Genomic DNA, 17885 nt, shown 5'->3' with positions numbered 1-17885 from the left:
TGGATTGGAAGCGAATGGAAATGAGATGTTGTATGGAAGAAGGTGTAGCCGGGACCTTGAAGGCACCAATCAAAGGTGACTACTTTGAGCATCCGCTTCTTTCCTTATGCTGCGATGGTAGGGCATCAAGCAAAGGTGACACGTTTGAGCATGAGCTTGTTCCTTTATGCTGCGAGGTCCGGTGTGCCGTATGGAAGACACTAGGAATGACAATTTATACATGAAAGGCATATGATTCTCCTCAATGTCGTAGGAATGGTGGATCAAAGGAATGAAGATCGCATGAATAGCCACACGAGTTTCACTCAAAAGGAATACCACTCAAAAAGGAAGAAGGAAATTGGGATTTCACAGGATTACATGGAGAAAGAACATCCACTAGTACCCCATTCACTAGTGGAAAAACGGCTAGCCACAACTTTCGTTTGTGGCGCGTCGTTTTTCATTGACGCCAGCACTATTATAGATGTGTTGGCAGCCCCTTGTTCTCAAATACATTCACTTTCATTCTCCATAAAATTCTACTCCCTCTTAGTCAGCTGCTTTGGTGACAATGGACCCACCGGAGCTTGTCGTATCGACATGAGCCCCCCGTGCGAGCCCACATCGGCGGGGCGTGTCGCAAGTTTGGGACTCCGCTGCCTTGGCCGAGCTCTCATCTGGCCCCGTTGGCCACGACATGCGCTCACCACGGCCAATGCAGCCAGCCCTGTCTGGCGAATCATCCCGTTGCAGCACGACGTCCCTTTGAGCCGGCAGCTATGCCACCGGCGAAGCTGCCAGGAATCGAGCGAGGGCACCTATGCTCTTTTGCGGCTGTGGACGCCTTGCTGATAAGCATATGTCGCACACACAAAGTAATTCAGAGCGAGAGTTCTACATCTGCAGTAACCGTGGAAATGTAATATGACAGAAAATACCCCGATCTTGATTTAGGGAAAGGTTGCATACAATAGTCTCAAAGTGGTTGGGCCCTTCCCCAGATACTGCCACAAATGGGAGCTGTGTGCACCGGGCTGCCAAAATTTAGCACAAGAAACCCCACGTTTTATTACGCAGCAAACAAAACAAATACAACACAAATAATATTGTCTGCTCAAACGTTGCATTACATGCAGTAAACAAGACAGTACCACACTACAGACCAGAGCATGCAGCTCACACGCACACAGGCACGCGCACAAATAATCCAAGTATGCAGAATACAAATAACTAAACCAAACACACAGAAGACTGAAATAATTTGGCTTCAATGATGAATGAGACCGGAAGAACTGAAATAATCCAAGTATGCAGAGTACATGCAGTAAACAATGATGAATGAGACTTGGCCTTCCTTCAACTGCTTCTTTACTGAAGGTCGATAGATGAGTCAGGCAAACGCTGACCATTTGCTCATTGAGGTGAGGCAGCAACCACAGCTCTATCTTCTTGTTGCCCCTGGTGTGGCTTGTGCTTGAAATCAGGAAGGTTGGGGTGCTTTTCAAGTGCTAGTCTCACTGGATCTGGGTCGCAGTCACCATTGAGCTCGACATTCTTCAATTTGGGAAGGCGGAGGAGTCCACGAATAGACTCCATTTTGGCAAAGGACCACACAATCCTCTCCAGCTTGGGAGCGGCTCCAGTGTCAAAGATAATGTCGGTGATGGTACCATCATCAACGACCAAAGACTTGAGGATCTTGAACTCTTCTTGCTTGAATGTGAGCCTGCTTCCGGCGTATGAACTGCGGCGAAGCCTGAGGCAGCGCAGAGCTGCAAGCTTGCCGAGGATGCATATATCATCTTCCCCTAGGTAAGTCTTGCTCAGTGTTATCTTGGTAAGTTGATCGAGCTCTGCAATCCAGAGTAGAAACCCACTTGTGATGCCGCTAATGTTTAGGCTTTGAAGAAGGTGTGGAGGGGAGGCTAATGTGATCACCTCCTCTGAACTAAGAGTATCCTCAGTTTGAGAAACCGGTTCGTTGATCTGAATAGACAAGGAGCGAAGGCAACCATGTAATTTTTCAATCTGTTGAAATAGATAACTCAGGCCACCTTTCTTACCCTGGAGAATCACACCCAGTTTCCTCAGCTGTAATAGATGACCAACACCAGTTAAATCATTAACACTGTGGGAAACTTCAACATGTGACAGTGTCTCCAACTGATTCATTCTTTTGATGCTGCTGGGAAGGCGCACGGCCGTAAACGAATCCTGAGACCTATCAGTGATGTTGCTTGGAGACTCAGCCTGACCAGCGAGTAGATGCTTCAGCATTGGAAGCATGACTGATTTTGTGGCGAAGGCCCGTACCGTTGTTTGTCGAATGTCCAAGGTCTCCAGGCATTGCAGCTTCTCGATTTTCTTCGGTAGTTCAGTGATATCTGTGTTCCTGAGGCTTAAGTACTTTAGCAATATTATTTTACAGATGATCTTCAAATGTTGCTTCTTTAAGCCTCTGCAACCTTCTAGATCCAACATCTTCATTAGCTTCCACTGAGATGACTTTGCCAAATATGGAAGAAGTGCTACAACGCCAACACCATCAGCTGCTTGCAACGCATGATCTGTGTGAGATGCTTGCACCTCAGTTCTGCTGTGAATGGAAAGGTGGCGAGCCAAATCGGGTGGTAGGTCCGTGTCCGCAAAGTTTATATCTCTAGCAATCCTGGTGATGACTTGATGAACAACATGATGTAATGTGCAGGTCTTGGTCTTGCCCATGTCACCGATCTCCCCAGGTTGAATGAGACTCCTCGAGAGGAGGGCATTGAAACATGAATCAGCTTCATCTTCTGCATGATTCTCCCTGGATGTTATCAGGCCTTCAGCTATCCATCTTCTACACACGGTTGATCTCCTAATGTGGTCACCTTGCGGGAAGATAGTTAGGTAGAGCAAGCAGCTCCTGTACTTGGCAGGCAAGTCATTGTAGGAGAACTTCACCATTTGCTTTGCCAAACTTTTACCCAAGAGCTCACAACCCTGGAAGGTTGCTAGGAAGTTGTCTATCTGTGTTGTACCCCTTGCACCGTTAACATACATAAGATGTTGGAACATCTTCATTGCAAAGACATCGGACTGACATAAATATAAAATTTGTCTTATTCCGTATCCAGAACTGCCAGAACAAAGCTCCTTGGTATTATTGCAAAAAGCACTAAATAGAGTTTGTAGTTTCAATTTATTTTAAGGGGACTCGATGAAAAAATCTTCAGAATATCTTGTAAAGACTATAGCACTATCAGGAGAACCGTGAGCAGTAGCATGTAACAGACCAGGGCCTATGCTTTCCCAGTCATACTTATCATCGATACCTCGAACAATGATTAAGAACCGTTTACCTTTGAGATACCCCTCAAGTTTCTTCATGAGTTGCATGGTCTCATCCTCCACATCAATACTGGGTGATATTTCCGAACTCTTCTCCAGTTCCACCTTGAGCATGTCTTGTTCAGCTGGAAGGGGTGCCACTTGGTGCAGTATTTCCCGCAGTACTTGGACTTCAGAGAAGCACTGCTTGCCGTAGTGGACCAAGGCTTTGCAACTAAATGAGCACATTTTCCGCTTATACAGTTTCTTTGTAATCATATCCATATCAAGGTAATCATACCTCGGTGGGATTATAAGAAATATCCTCGGGTGTGAGTCCCCGTTTGCCGGATCTTGGACAAGTTCTTCCTCAGCTAGCAAAGACTTGATGATATCATCAATGATTTTCTCAACATAAGCCACTTCGTCTGGACAATTGATAAGAAGAGAGTGTCTCTGAGCATCTTCATCTTCATCTTTTGATCCATGGGGTACGTCGCCCATGAATATCGGGTCAGCTTGGTCAGCAGCCGGTGGCACGGTGACACCATACCGCAGCTTCCTGTCACCTACATCGCGCGCCCTGACCTTGAGCTCCCGAATCCTCGTTGCGATCCGGTGCCTCTCCGGGATGGTGCGCACATAGCGGACGATGTGCCGCAAGTAGCCCAGGAAGCCACTAGCATGGTGGCCAGCGTCTGTAACGCTGTGGATGTAGAGCTCGACGTTGCCCTCGCAGTCGCGGGTGAGGTCGACGACTTGCTTCATCCAAGCGCGCACCTGGTGGTCACGGTGGTGCACCTCGATGAGGTGGAGGAGCAGGCCGTTCATGCTTTCCATCTCATCCTTGATGAACTCCACATCGCCATGGAGGCCGCCGAGCAGCTGCGCCTCGTCAACAAGGATGGCGGTGAGGCGGCCAAGGAGCGAGTCGAGAGCGCCCTGGGCATCCATCTTGCTTGATTTGGAGAAGGTGGTGCAGTTTACATCGATGAAAACGAATGAAAATGAGAAGTTATGTGGAGGGTGTGGGAATTGGGACCTGCAAGGCATCAACGAAAGGTGAGAGACAGCTTTGAGGATGTGGTTCTTTTCTTATGTTGCCCCGCTAAGGCATCAAGCAAAGGCGACAAGTTGGAGGATGTGCTTCTTTCCTTATCCTTATGGTCCGAGGATCGATGGACGATTTCCACACGAAAGACGTATAGGATTCTTCTCAGTTTTGTAGGAATGGCGGCACCGAAAACAAGCACGCCTTGATCGTAGGAATGGCCACATGAGTGTCACAGGACAGGAAAGAAAGCCCCTTCCTTTGGTTTCACAGGATTCTACTCCCTCTGTTCCTAAGTATGTCTTTTTAGACATTTCAAATGGATTACAATATACGGATGTATGTAGACTGTATGTAGACATATTTTAGAGTATAGAATCATTCATTTTGCTCTGTATGTATGTAGTCATTTGTTGGAATCTCTAACAACAAGATATGGAACTCGTACCCTATTTCTTCACTCACAAGGTTGTAAGACGATTTCTGCATGAAAGACATAGGATTCTCAATCTCAAAGGAATGGTAGCACGTGAATTTCAGTGGGTAGCTAGGTCCCTTTCCCTTTGGCTTCACCGGATAATAGGATTCTTCTACTGAGAAAGAAATGAACATCATTACATCAGCTTTGTACCTCATTCCTTTCCTTCACTCGCTGAGGCTGGAATAGGGCCGAGACGATGTCACTCCGGGGCTCGTTGCCCCCATGCAGAAGAAGACGATGTCATTCCTTTCCTCCACGTCTTTTTTTTTATTTCAACTACTATTATTTTTAGCACATTTCAACTATATACTACTTCCTCCGTTCCAACATAGATGACTCAATTTTGAAATAACTTTAGTACAAAGTTAGTATAAAGTTGGGTCATTTATTTTGAGACGAAGGGAGTAATATATTTGGTCAGCTTCGAGAAGAAACATGTCCAACTAAAATAATTTACATGTGTGCTTCGACCGATCGAGTGAATTGCACAGAAGTACCACAATTGAGGCATTGAAAACAGATTGATACCAAGAGGAATCGTCAAACATAAAGTGGCTGCTCAACAGTTTGATCGGCAGGCCGGAGCCAGACAAGGTCTCTGTCGATCAGGCATACCCCTTTGCAGAGGGCAAGCTCTTTGTCCCAACCATCACAGCCGGTCTCGAAAGCTACCATGTCAATGTCGATGAGCCACTTGTTGCATCCTTCCCTTACCGCACTGTAAGATTTTTTGCCATGCCTCTGCAGACATTATTGCTTGTTGGTTACTTATATAGTATATCATCGATGGAGAACCTGTTCTCTGATGGGCTGTCAATCTGTGCATCTAACAGGGTTACAACATCGAGGACGCAACGGACCTGTCGTTGAACGGAGACCTTGACATCGAGTCCATTTATGCTATGTCGTCAGGGTAAAAAGAAGAACTCAGTGCAGCGAGTCACGTGAGTTGGACGTGATGTGAGCGACCTCCATCGTGTCGAGCCGGTGAGGAGAATCTGAGCCCTGCGCGGCCCGGTTCAGCAGTGAGAAAAAATAAGCAGGAAAACCCACCGACGTAGCTAGACCTGACAATTATGACCAACTGGTCAGACTGCTCATAAATTTTAAACATGATTAATTGTGGCAACACTTTTGCTTAACGGGGTAAAATGGATGAAATCTCACTAAATAGGGTAATTAGTGTTAAAAATGTTAAAATAAAGGGTAAAAAGCGGAATTCACTCTAGAAATTACATCCAGATCCGTAAACCATCTAGCGACGACTACAAGCACTCAAGCGAGCCGAAGGCGCGCCGCCGTCATCGCCCCACCCACGCCAGAGCCGAGCAAAACTTGTTATAGTAGATAGTCAAAAAGTCGTCATGCTAAAACCCATAGGACCAGCGAACCAGAACAGCAACCGCCACTGTTGAAGAGTAGCGTAGATCAGAAGGATCCAACTTGAACACACACGAATGTATACAAACTATGAGCAGATCCAAGCAAATCCATCAAGGACAGATCTGCCGGAGACACACCTCCACACGCCCACCGATGATGAGCATCATTTTTTTGACAATACCTTCCACGAATGTGATTCCATAATGAAATTTTACATGCACAACAAACATTTCTTAAAGTATGCCATACAAAAAAAGATTCAAGATTTTTTTTATTTTTTCTATTTACCTTATTTGACTGTTTGCACCAAAAGCATTTGAGCTCATGTGTAGTTTAACTACACGTCCATAACCTTTGTTCTTTTATAGAAATGGCCGCTGATCAACAGGCTAAGTGTGTTTTTTTGTCAAAATCAAAGATTACACGTGTCCTTTTGTAAAGAAAATAAATCTGTAGGACCATACAATTAGTACTATAACTAAGGGCACCTACATCAAACCGTCAAGGTCCAGACCGTAAGGTCCGGACACTTTGAACCTTTTAACGGCTTCCTTGAAATGTTTGTGGGCATCCGAATTCTTACAAACCATACTCATACTCAACGGTCCTGTAGGAGGTTTGCGGGCGTCTGGACGTCCTCCATGTATGTGCCAGACTACTCCGACCCATCCATACTCATCGCTGTGCATCCTGCGCCAGAACCTTCTCCGTCCATTCATGCTCAATTTTCAGCCGTATAAAGTAGTCCCTCCATTTTTTTTACTTTGCATATTATATTTGACTGAAGTCAAATTTCATGAACTTTGATCAAGTTTATAGAAAAAAATAACATTTACAATAGCAAATATATAAGATTTGAAAGTATATTCAATAATAAATCTAATGGTATTGATTTTTATTGTATATGTTAATATTTTTGTCTATAAACTTTGTTAAAGTTTATAAAGTTTGACTTTGATCAAATCTAATATGCGGAGTAAATATGGAGGGAGTATGATAAAATAAACACAAACGCTGAACAATTCAGCAGCCACAAACAAAGCCTAAATTTGGAGATGATCTATTTTGTGGGAGTTATATGTCAAGTTTGCTTAAGCGAGCTTCCAGAGCCTCTTCTTCAACTACTTCACCACCCGGCTTCTCCGGCGTCCACTCATAGCACAGCCCATCGTCGTCAACGGGAGTCCAGCGCGCTCCATCGCAGGCTGGGAGGTCATCCTTGACAACCACCCTATAGCCTCTATCCTTCTTCCAAGACGGTGACCATGACTCAAACTCTACGGTCATCCTCTCTAGCATTGGCGCGCTCTTCACCAGCCGCCGCACCAAGTTCATATGATCCTCCGCCGGGCGCATGCCGGAGACCTTGGCTTCTCTGAGGTGTGGCAGCGACATCTCCATGTTCCCCTCGCAATCTGAGCCGCAGAAGCATCCAGGGTTGTGTTGGAAATATGCCCTAGAGGCAATAATAAAAGTATTATTATATTTCATTGTTCATGATAATTGTCTTTTATTCATGCTATAACTGTATTATCCGGAAATCGTAATACACGTGTGAATACTTAGACCACAATATGTCCCTGGTAAGCCTCTAGTTGACCAGCTTGTTGTGATCAACAGATAGTCATGGTTTCCTGACTATGGACATTGGATGTCGTTGATAACGGGATCACATCATTAGGAGAATGATGTGATGGACAAGACCCAATCCTAAGCATAGCATAAAAGATCGTGTAGTTCGTATTGCTAGAGCTTTGTCAATGTCAAGTATCTCTTCCTTAGACCATGAGATCGTGTAACTCCCGGATACCGTAGAAGTGCCTTGGGTGTATCAAACGTCACAACGTAACTGGGTGACTATAAAGGTGCATTACAGGTATCTCCGAAAGTAGCTGTTGGGTTGACACGGATCGAGACTGGGATTTGTCACTCCGTATGACGGAGAGGTATCTCTGGGCCCACTCGGTAATGTATCATCATAATGAGCTCAATGTGACCAAGGTGTTGGACACGGGATCATGCATTACGGTACGAGTAAAGTGACTTGCCGGTAACGAGACTGAACAAGGTATTGGGATACCGACGATCGAGTCTCGGGCAAGTAACGTACCGATTGACAAAGGGAATTGCATACAGGGTTTGATCGAATCCTCGACATAGTGGTTCATCCGATGACAACATCGAGGAGCATGTGAGAGCCATCATGGGTATCCAGATCCCGCTGATGGTTATTGACTGAGAGCGTCTCGGTCATGTCTGCATGTCTCCCGAACCCGTAGGGTCTACACACTTAAGGTTCGGTGACGCTAGGGTTATGAAGATATGTATATGCAGAAACCCGAATGTTGTTCGGAGTCCCGGATGAGATCCCGGACGTCACAAGGAGTTCCAGAATGGTCCGGAGGTAAAGAATTATATATAGAAAGTGCTATTTCGGGCATCGGGACAAGTTTCGGGGTTATCGGTATTGTACCGGGACCACCGGAAGGGTCCCGGGGGTCCACCGGGTGGGGCCACCTGTCCCGGGGGGCCACATGGGCTGTAGGGGGTGCGCCTTGGCCTTCATGGGCCAAGGGCACCAGCCCCTATAGGCCCATGCGCCTAGGGTTTCCCCCTAGGAGGAGTCCTAGTGGTGGAAGGCACCCCTAGGTGCCTTGGGGGGGAGGGAAACCTCCCCTAGGCCGCCGCCCCCCCTAGTAGATCTCATCTACTAGGGCCGGCGCCCCCCTGGCACCCCTATATATAGTGGGGGAGAGGAGGGACTTCACATACCAGCCCCTGGCGCCTCCATCTCCCCCCGTTACATCTCTCCCTCGTAGTCTCGGCGAAGCCCTGCTGCTGTGACGCCCTGCATCCACCACCACGCCGTCGTGCTGCTGGATCTTCATCAACCTCTCCTCCCCCCTTGCTGGATCAAGAAGGAGGAGACGTCTCCCGTCCCGTACGTGTGTTGAACGCGGAGGTGCCGTCCGTTCGGCGCTGGTCATCGGTGATTTGAATCACGTCGAGTACGACTACATCATCACCTTGCAAGCTTCCGCACGCGATCTACAAGTGGTATGTAGATGCAAACTCTCTCCCTTGACTCGTTGCTTAGATGAACTCATAGATGGATCTTGGTGAAACCGTAGGAAAAATTTTAATTTTCTGCAACGTTCCCCAACAGTGGCATCATGAGCCAGGTCTATGCGTAGTTCTCTTTGCACGAGTAGAACACAATTTTGTTGTGGGCGTGGATTTTGTCATCTTACTTGCCTCTACTAGTCTTTTCTTGCTCAATGGTATTGTGGGATGAAGCGGCCCGGACCAACCTTACACGTACGCTTACGTGAGACCGGTTCCACCGACTGACATGCACTAGTTGCATAAGGTGGCTGGCGGGTGTCTGTCTCTCCCACCTTAGTTGGAGCGGAATCGATGAACAGGGCCCTTATGAAGGGTAAATAGAAGTTGACAAAATCACATTGTGGTGATTCGTAGGTAAGAAAACGTTCTTGCAAGAACCCAATTGCAGCCACGTAAAAGATGCAACAACAATTAGAGGACGTCTAACTTGTTTTTGCAGCGATTGATCATGTGATGTGATATGGCCAGAAGTTGTGATGAATGATGAATTGTGATGTATGAGATCATGTTCTTTGTAATAGGATTCAAGACTTGCATGTCGATGAGTATGACAACCGGCAGGAGCCATAGGAGTTGTCATTTTTTTTTGTATGACCTGCGTGTCATTGAATAACGCCATGTAAACTACTTTACTTTATTGCTAAACGTTAGTCATAGAAGTAGAAGTAGTCGTTGGCGTGACAACTTCATGAAGACACGATGATGGAGATCATGGTGTCAAGCCGGTGACAAGATGATCATGGAGCCCCGAAGATGAAGATCAATGGAGCTATATGATATTGGCCATATCATGTCACAACTATATAATTGCATGCGATGTTTATTATGTATTATGCATCTTGTTTACTTAGGACGACGGTAGTAAATAAGATGATCCCTTATAAAATTTCAAGAAGTGTTCTCCCCTAACTGTGCACCGTTGCTACAGTTCGTCGCTTCTAAGCACCACGTGATGATCGGGTGTGATGGATTCTTACGTTCACATACAACGGGTGTAAGACAGTTTTACACAGCGAAAACACTTAGGGTTAACTTGACGAGCCTAGCATGTGCAGACATGGCCTCGGAACACGGAGACCGAAAGGTCGAACACGAATCGTATAGAAGATACGATCAACATGAGAATGTTCACCGACAATGACTAGTCCGTCTCACGTGATGATCGGACACGGGCTAGTCGACTCGGATCGTGTAACACTTAGATGACTAAAGGGATGTCTAATCTAAGTGGAAGTTCATAATTTGATTAGAACTTTATTATCATGAACTTAGTCTAAAACCTTTGCAAATATGTCTTGTAGATCAATGGCCAACGCTAATGTCAACATGAACTTCAACGCGTTCCTAGAGAAAACCAAGCTGAAAGATGATGGCAGCAACTATACGGACTGGGTCCGGAACCTGAGGATCATCCTCATAGCTGCCAGGAAACAATATGTCCTAGAAGGACCGCTAGGTGACGCTCCCGTCCCAGAGAACCAAGACATTATGAATGCTTGGCAAACTCGCGCTGATGATTACTCCCTCGTTCAGTGCGGCATGCTTTACAGCTTAGAACCGGGGCTCCAAAAGCATTTTGAGCATCACGGAGCATATGAGATGTTCGAAGAGCTGAAACTAGTTTTTCAAGCTCATGCCCGGGTCGAGAGATATGATGTCTCCGACAAGTTCTACAGTTGTAAGATGGAGGAAAACAGTTCTGTCAGTGAGCACATCCTGAAGATGTCTGGGTTGCACAACCGTATGACCCAGCTGAACATTAACCTCCCAGATGAGGCGGTCATTGACAGAATCCTCCAGTCGCTCCCACCAAGCTACAAGAGCTTTGTGATGAACTACAACATGCAGGGAATGGAAAAGACCATTCCTGAAGTGTTCTCGATGCTGAAGTCAGCAAAGGCTGAAATCAAGAAAGAACATCAAGTGTTGATGATCAATAAGACCACTAAGCTCAAGAAGGGCAAGGGTAAGAAGAACTTCAAGAAGGACGGCAAAGATGTTGCCGCGCCTGGTAAGCCAGTTACCGGGAAGAAGTCAAAGAATGGACCCAAGCCTGAGACTGAGTGCTTTTATTGCAAGGGGAAGGGTCACTGGAAGCGGAACTGCCCCAAATACTTAGCGGATAAGAAGGCCGGCAACACCAAAGGTATATTTGATATACATGTGATTGATGTGTACCTTACCAGTAATCGTAGTAACTCCTGGGTATTTGATACCGGTGCCGTTGCTCATATTTGTAACTCACAGCAGGAGCTGCGGAATAAACGGAGACTGGCAAAGGACGAGGTGACGATGCGCGTCGGGAATGGTTCCAGAGTCGATGTGATCGCCGTCGGCACGCTGCCTCTACATTTACCTACGGGATTAGTTTTGAACCTCAATAATTGTTATTTAGTGCCAAGTTTGAGCATGAACATTGTATCTGGATCTCGTTTAATACGAGATGGCTACTCATTTAAGTCTGAGAATAATGGTTTTTCGATTTATATGAGAGATATGTTTTATGGTCATGCTCCGATGGTCAATGGTTTATTCTTAATGAATCTTGAGCGTAATATTACACATGTTCATAGTGTAGATGCCAAAAGATTTAAAGTTGATAACGATAGTCCCACATACTTGTGGCACTGCCGCCTTGGTCACATTGGTGTCAAGCGCATGAAGAAGCTCCATGCCGATGGACTTTTAGAGTTTCTTGATTATGAATCGTTTGACACGTGCGAACCATGCCTCTTGGGCAAAATGACCAAGACTCCGTTCTCCGGAACAATGGAGCGAGCAACCAACTTGTTGGAAATCATACATACCGATGTGTGCGGTCCAATGAGCGTTGAGGCTCGCGGAGGATATCGTTATGTTCTCACTCTCACAGATGACTTGAGTAGATATGGGTATGTCTACTTAATGAAACACAAGTCTGAGACCTTTGAAAAGTTCAAGGAATTTCAGAATGAGGTGGAGAATCAACGTGACCGAAAGATAAAATTCTTACAATCAGATCGTGGAGGAGAATACTTAAGTCACGAATTTGGTACACACTTAAAGAAATGTGGAATCGTTTCACAGCTCACGCCGCCTGGAACACCTCAGCGAAACGGTGTGTCCGAACGTCGTAATCGCACTCTATTGGATATGGTGCGGTCTATGATGTCTCTTACCGATTTACCGCTATCATTTTGGGGATACGCTCTAGAGACAGCTACATTCACTTTAAATAGGGCACCGTCTAAATCCGTTGAGACGACACCGTATGAATTATGGTTTGGAAAGAAACCTAAGCTGTCGTTTCTAAAAGTTTGGGGATGCGAAGCTTATGTCAAGAAACTTCAACCTGAAAAGCTCGAACCCAAGTCGGAAAAATGCGTATTCATAGGATACCCTAAGGAAACTGTAGGGTATACCTTCTACTTAAGATCCGAAGGCAAGATCTTTGTTGCCAAGAACGGATGCTTTCTGGAAAAAGAGTTTCTCTCGAAAGACGTAAGTGGGAGGAAAGTAGAACTCGATGAAGTACTACCTCTTGAGCGGGATAGTGGCGCAGCGCAGGAAACCGTTCCTGTGATGCCCACACCAACTGAAGAGGAAAACCATGATAATGATCAAGGTACTTCGGATCAAGTTACTGCTGAACTTCGTAGGTCCACAAGGACACGTTCCGCACCAGAGTGGTACGGCAATCCTGTCCTGGAAATCATGTTGTTAGACAACAATGAACCTTCGAACTATGAAGAAGCAATGGCGGGCCCGGATTCCAACAAATGGCTTGAAGCCATGAAATCCGAGATAGAATCCATGTATGAAAACAAAGTATGGACTTTGACAGACTTGCCCGATGATCGGCGAGCGATAGAAAACAAATGGATCTTTAAGAAGAAGACGGACGCGGATGGTAATGTTACCATCTATAAAGCTCGACTTGTCGCTAAGGGTTATCGACAGGTTCAAGGGATTGACTACGACGAGACATTCTCTCCCGTAGCGAAGCTAAAGTCCGTCCGAATCATGTTAGCAATTGCCGCATACTATGATTATGAGATATGGCAGATGGACGTCAAAACAGCATTCCTTAATGGGCATCTTAAGGAAGAACTGTATATGATGCAGCCGGAAGGTTTTGTCGATCCTCGGAACGCTAACAAAGTATGCAAGCTCCAGCGATCCATTTATGGACTGGTGCAAGCATCTCGGAGTTGGAACATTCGCTTTGATGAGATGATCAAAGCGTTTGGGTTTATGCAGACTTATGGAGAAGCCTGCGTTTACAAGAAAGTGAGTGGAAGCTCTGTAGCATTTCTCATATTATATGTAGATGACATACTCTTGATGGGAAATAATATAGAATTTCTGGACAGCATTAAGGCCTACTTGAATAAGTGTTTTTCAATGAAGGACCTTGGAGAAGCTGCTTATATATTAGGCATCAAGATCTATAGAGATAGATCGAGACGCCTCATAGGTCTTTCACAAAGCACATACCTTGATAAGATTTTGAAGAGGTTCAAAATGGATCAGTCCAAGAAGGGGTTCTTGCCTATGTTACAAGGTGTGAGATTGAGCTCGGCTCAGTCACCGACCACGGCAAAAGATAAAGAAGAGATGAGTGTCATCCCCTATGCTTCAGCCATAGGATCTATTATGTATGCCATGCTGTGTACCAGACCCGATGTAAACCTTGCCGTAAGTTTGGTAGCAAGATACCAGAGTAATCCCGACAAGGAACACTGGACAGCGGTCAAGAATATCCTGAAGTACTTGAAAAGGACGAAGGACATGTTTCTCGTTTATGGAGGAGACGAAGAGCTCGTCGTAAAAGGTTACGTCGACGCTAGCTTCGACTCAGATCTGGATGACTCTAAGTCACAAACCGGATACGTGTATATGTTGAATGGTGGAGCAGTAAGCTGGTGCAGCTGCAAGCAGAGCGTCGTGGCGGGATCTACGTGTGAAGCGGAGTACATGGCAGCCTCGGAGGCAGCACATGAAGCGATTTGGGTGAAGGAGTTCATCACCGACCTAGGAGTCATACCCAATGCGTCGGGGCCGATCAAACTCTTCTGTGACAACACCGGAGCTATTGCCCTCGCCAAGGAGCCTAGGTTTCACAAGAAGACCAGGCACATCAAGCGTCGTTTCAACTCCATCCGTGAAAATGTTCAAGATGGAGACATAGAGATTTGCAAAGTGCAGACGGATCTGAATGTCGCAGATCCGCTGACTAAACCTCTCTCGCGTGCAAAACATGATCAACACCAGAACTCTATGGGTGTTCGATTCATCACAATGTAACTAGATTGGTGACTCTAGTGCAAGTGGGAGACTGTTGGAAATATGCCCTAGAGGCAATAATAAAAGTATTATTATATTTCATTGTTCATGATAATTGTCTTTTATTCATGCTATAATTGTATTATCCGGAAATCGTAATACACGTGTGAATACTTAGACCACAATATGTCCCTGGTAAGCCTCTAGTTGACCAGCTTGTTGTGATCAACAGATAGTCATGGTTTCCTGACTATGGACATTGGATGTCGTTGATAACGGGATCACATCATTAGGAGAATGATGTGATGGACAAGACCCAATCCTAAGCATAGCATAAAAGATCGTGTAGTTCGTTTTGCTAGAGCTTTGCAAGTGTCAAGTATCTCTTCCTTCGACCATGAGATCGTGTAACTCCCGGATACCGTAAGAGTGCCTTGGGTGTATCAAACGTCACAACGTAACTGGGTGACTATAAAGGTGCATTACAGGTATCTCCGAAAGTAGCTGTTGGGTTGACATGGATCGAGACTGGGATTTGTCACTCCGTATGACGGAGAGGTATCTCTGGGCCCACTCGGTAATGCATCATCATAATGAGCTCAATGTGACCAAGGTGTTGGACACGGGATCATGCATTACGGTACGAGTAAAGTGACTTGCCGGTAACGAGACTGAACAAGGTATTGGGATACCGACGATCGAGTCTCGGGCAAGTAACGTACCGATTGACAAAGGGAATTGCATACAGGGTTTGATCGAATCCTCGACATAGTGGTTCATCCGATGACAACATCGAGGAGCATGTGGGAGCCATCATGGGTATCCAGATCCCGCTGATGGTTATTGACTGAGAGCGTCTCGGTCATGTCTACATGTCTCCCGAACCCGTAGGGTCTACACACTTAAGGTTCGGTGACGCTAGGGTTATGAAGATATGTATATGCAGAAACCCGAATGTTGTTCGGAGTCCCGGATGAGATCCCGGACGTCACAAGGAGTTCCGGAATGGTCCGGAGGTAAAGAATTATATATAGGAAGTGCTATTTCGGGCATCGGGACAAGTTTCGGGGTTATCGGTATTGTACCGGGACCACCGGGTGGGGCCACCTGTCCCGGGGGGCCACATGGGCTGTAGGGGGTGCGCCTTGGCCTTCATGGGCCAAGGGCACCAGCCCCTATAGGCCCATGCGCCTAGGGTTTCCCCCTAGGAGGAGTCCTAGTGGTGGAAGGCACCCTAGGTGCCTTGGGGGGGAGGGAAACCTCCCCTAGGCCGCCGCCCCCCCCAGTAGATCTCATCTACTAGGGCCGGCGCCCCCCTGGCACCCCTATATATAGTGGGGGAGAGGAGGGACTTCACATACCAGCCCCTGGCGCCTCCATCTCCCCCCGTTACATCTCTCCCTCGTAGTCTCGGCGAAGCCCTGCTGCTGTGACGCCCTGCATCCACCACCACGCCGTCGTGCTGCTGGATCTTCATCAACCTCTCCTTCCCCCTTGCTGGATCAAGAAGGAGGAGACGTCTCCCGTCCCGTACGTGTGTTGAACGCGGAGGTGTCGTCCGTTCGGCGCTGGTCATCGGTGATTTGAATCACGTCGAGTACGACTACATCATCACCTTGCAAGCTTCCGCACGCGATCTACAAGTGGTATGTAGATGCAAACTCTCTCCCTTGACTCGTTGCTTAGATGAACTCATAGATGGATCTTGGTGAAACCGTAGGAAAAATTTTAATTTTCTGCAGCGTTCCCCAACAGGTTGGTGCACAGTGTGTAATACTGCATGGATCAAACAAACAAGAACAATATGATTAGCTCCCCTAAGAAAAGACCACTATTATCTACTTCCTCCGTCCGAAAAAGGTTGTTCCTTAAATGGATGTATCCAGCATCAAGTTAGTGCTAGATACATCCATTTGAGACGACACAAGCTTGGGACAAGCTATTTTGGATGAAGGGAGTAGTTATCAGTGCTTAATTTTGCAATCGACGGACGTGATGTGATGAGCCTACCGTGTCTTTGACATCAACGGAGAGTAGTCGGACGTTGCTGCATTGGCGGATGAATTGCATATTTCAGCATAATCCCAGACTGGTATATACAGTATACACTAGCACAGAAATTACTATCTCCAATCTTATTTTCTTGTTTTTTAGTTAGCTCCTTTGTTCTAATGTCCCAAAGAAAAATCGGAGGGAGCAGAGGAAAGGGCATCACAACCTCAAGAAAGCCACACGACGAACTTGAAGCAAAATGATTATACGAAACAAACTCAATTTTGTGAATCGTAATGCAGAATAGTCAATTGCCACATGAGACAAATTCAAATTTTTCCTTGACGCAAAATTCTGTGTTCATATAATGCAAGCGCATCGAGCATGGGAGTGGCATATGCGCCTCCTAGCACCCACATTGGTGTGCCTTTGACATTGGTTGACGTAAAGGATGAAGATATATCATGTACCTTGCTGAGTTCTAAGCCTTGAAGCGCAATCTAAAGGTGAATCATAATTAAAAAAATACTACAAACACATCAACAATTTGCGGGAGCTAGACCCTTGAAAGAGATGAAGTAAAACAATCTGGTGAGCATACTAACTCACGATTCTTCTTTATGCAAAGCCAAAGGAAAGAACACACTATGCCAGTTGCTTCTGCAGAAAAGGAGCTTCTTTCAACTCAAGTTGGTGAATCATTGCATTAGCGACAACTGCCTTGTCCCCTGTCATGTCCAAGGCTCACTGTGTCCGGCACGGCCCCTTCTTGTGCTGACAGTTTTTTACCGACGTCTGACCTTCAACTCCAGGTCCCTGATCCGGCAGCTACGGGATTGCTCGGACCAAGGCCAGGGAGAAATCCCTGCTCGACTTGCCGATGCTGGAATCGACGACACTTTGCGAGTGTCGTTCCCTTCTTGAAGGCGTTGCCATGGCCTCCCTCTGCGCCCCTCTTCGAGCACCAGGGGAAACCCTAGGTCTGATTCTTCGGATCGGACGACGATGGCGCTACGGCGTCGTTGTCCTTCTTGTAGGCGTCGTTTTGTGTGCTCGCGGCGTCCGCCGTGATGAGTTTGTGGTTGTTGGTTGCTGCGTAGGTTAGGATCTCCTCTCAAGTTAGGGGGTTTTGCTGTGTTGTTTGCTTGTTTGGGCTGAGCACCCATTCTCTCTGCTCTGGGCATCTTGTTCACGCCCTCTTGCGTTCATGACCTTTGCGTATTCATTCTATTTTACCCCATGTACTCATTCTGTTTTCTTCTATCAATGAAAAGATACGCAAGCTTTGCGTAG

General features: G+C 46.3%; 1 pseudogene; it reads right to left on the bottom strand.

Moving 5' to 3' along the window:
• Positions 1 to 1165: 1165 nt before the first annotated feature.
• LOC119320261 lies at positions 1166 to 4248 on the bottom strand (annotated as a pseudogene).
• Positions 4249 to 17885: the final 13637 nt, after the last annotated feature.

This window comes from Triticum dicoccoides, chromosome 6B (assembly GCF_002162155.2).
Source record: "Triticum dicoccoides isolate Atlit2015 ecotype Zavitan chromosome 6B, WEW_v2.0, whole genome shotgun sequence".
NCBI lineage: Eukaryota > Viridiplantae > Streptophyta > Magnoliopsida > Poales > Poaceae > Triticum > Triticum dicoccoides.
Note: the sequence above shows the minus strand (reverse complement) of the source record. Positions and strands in the feature narration are given on the sequence as shown.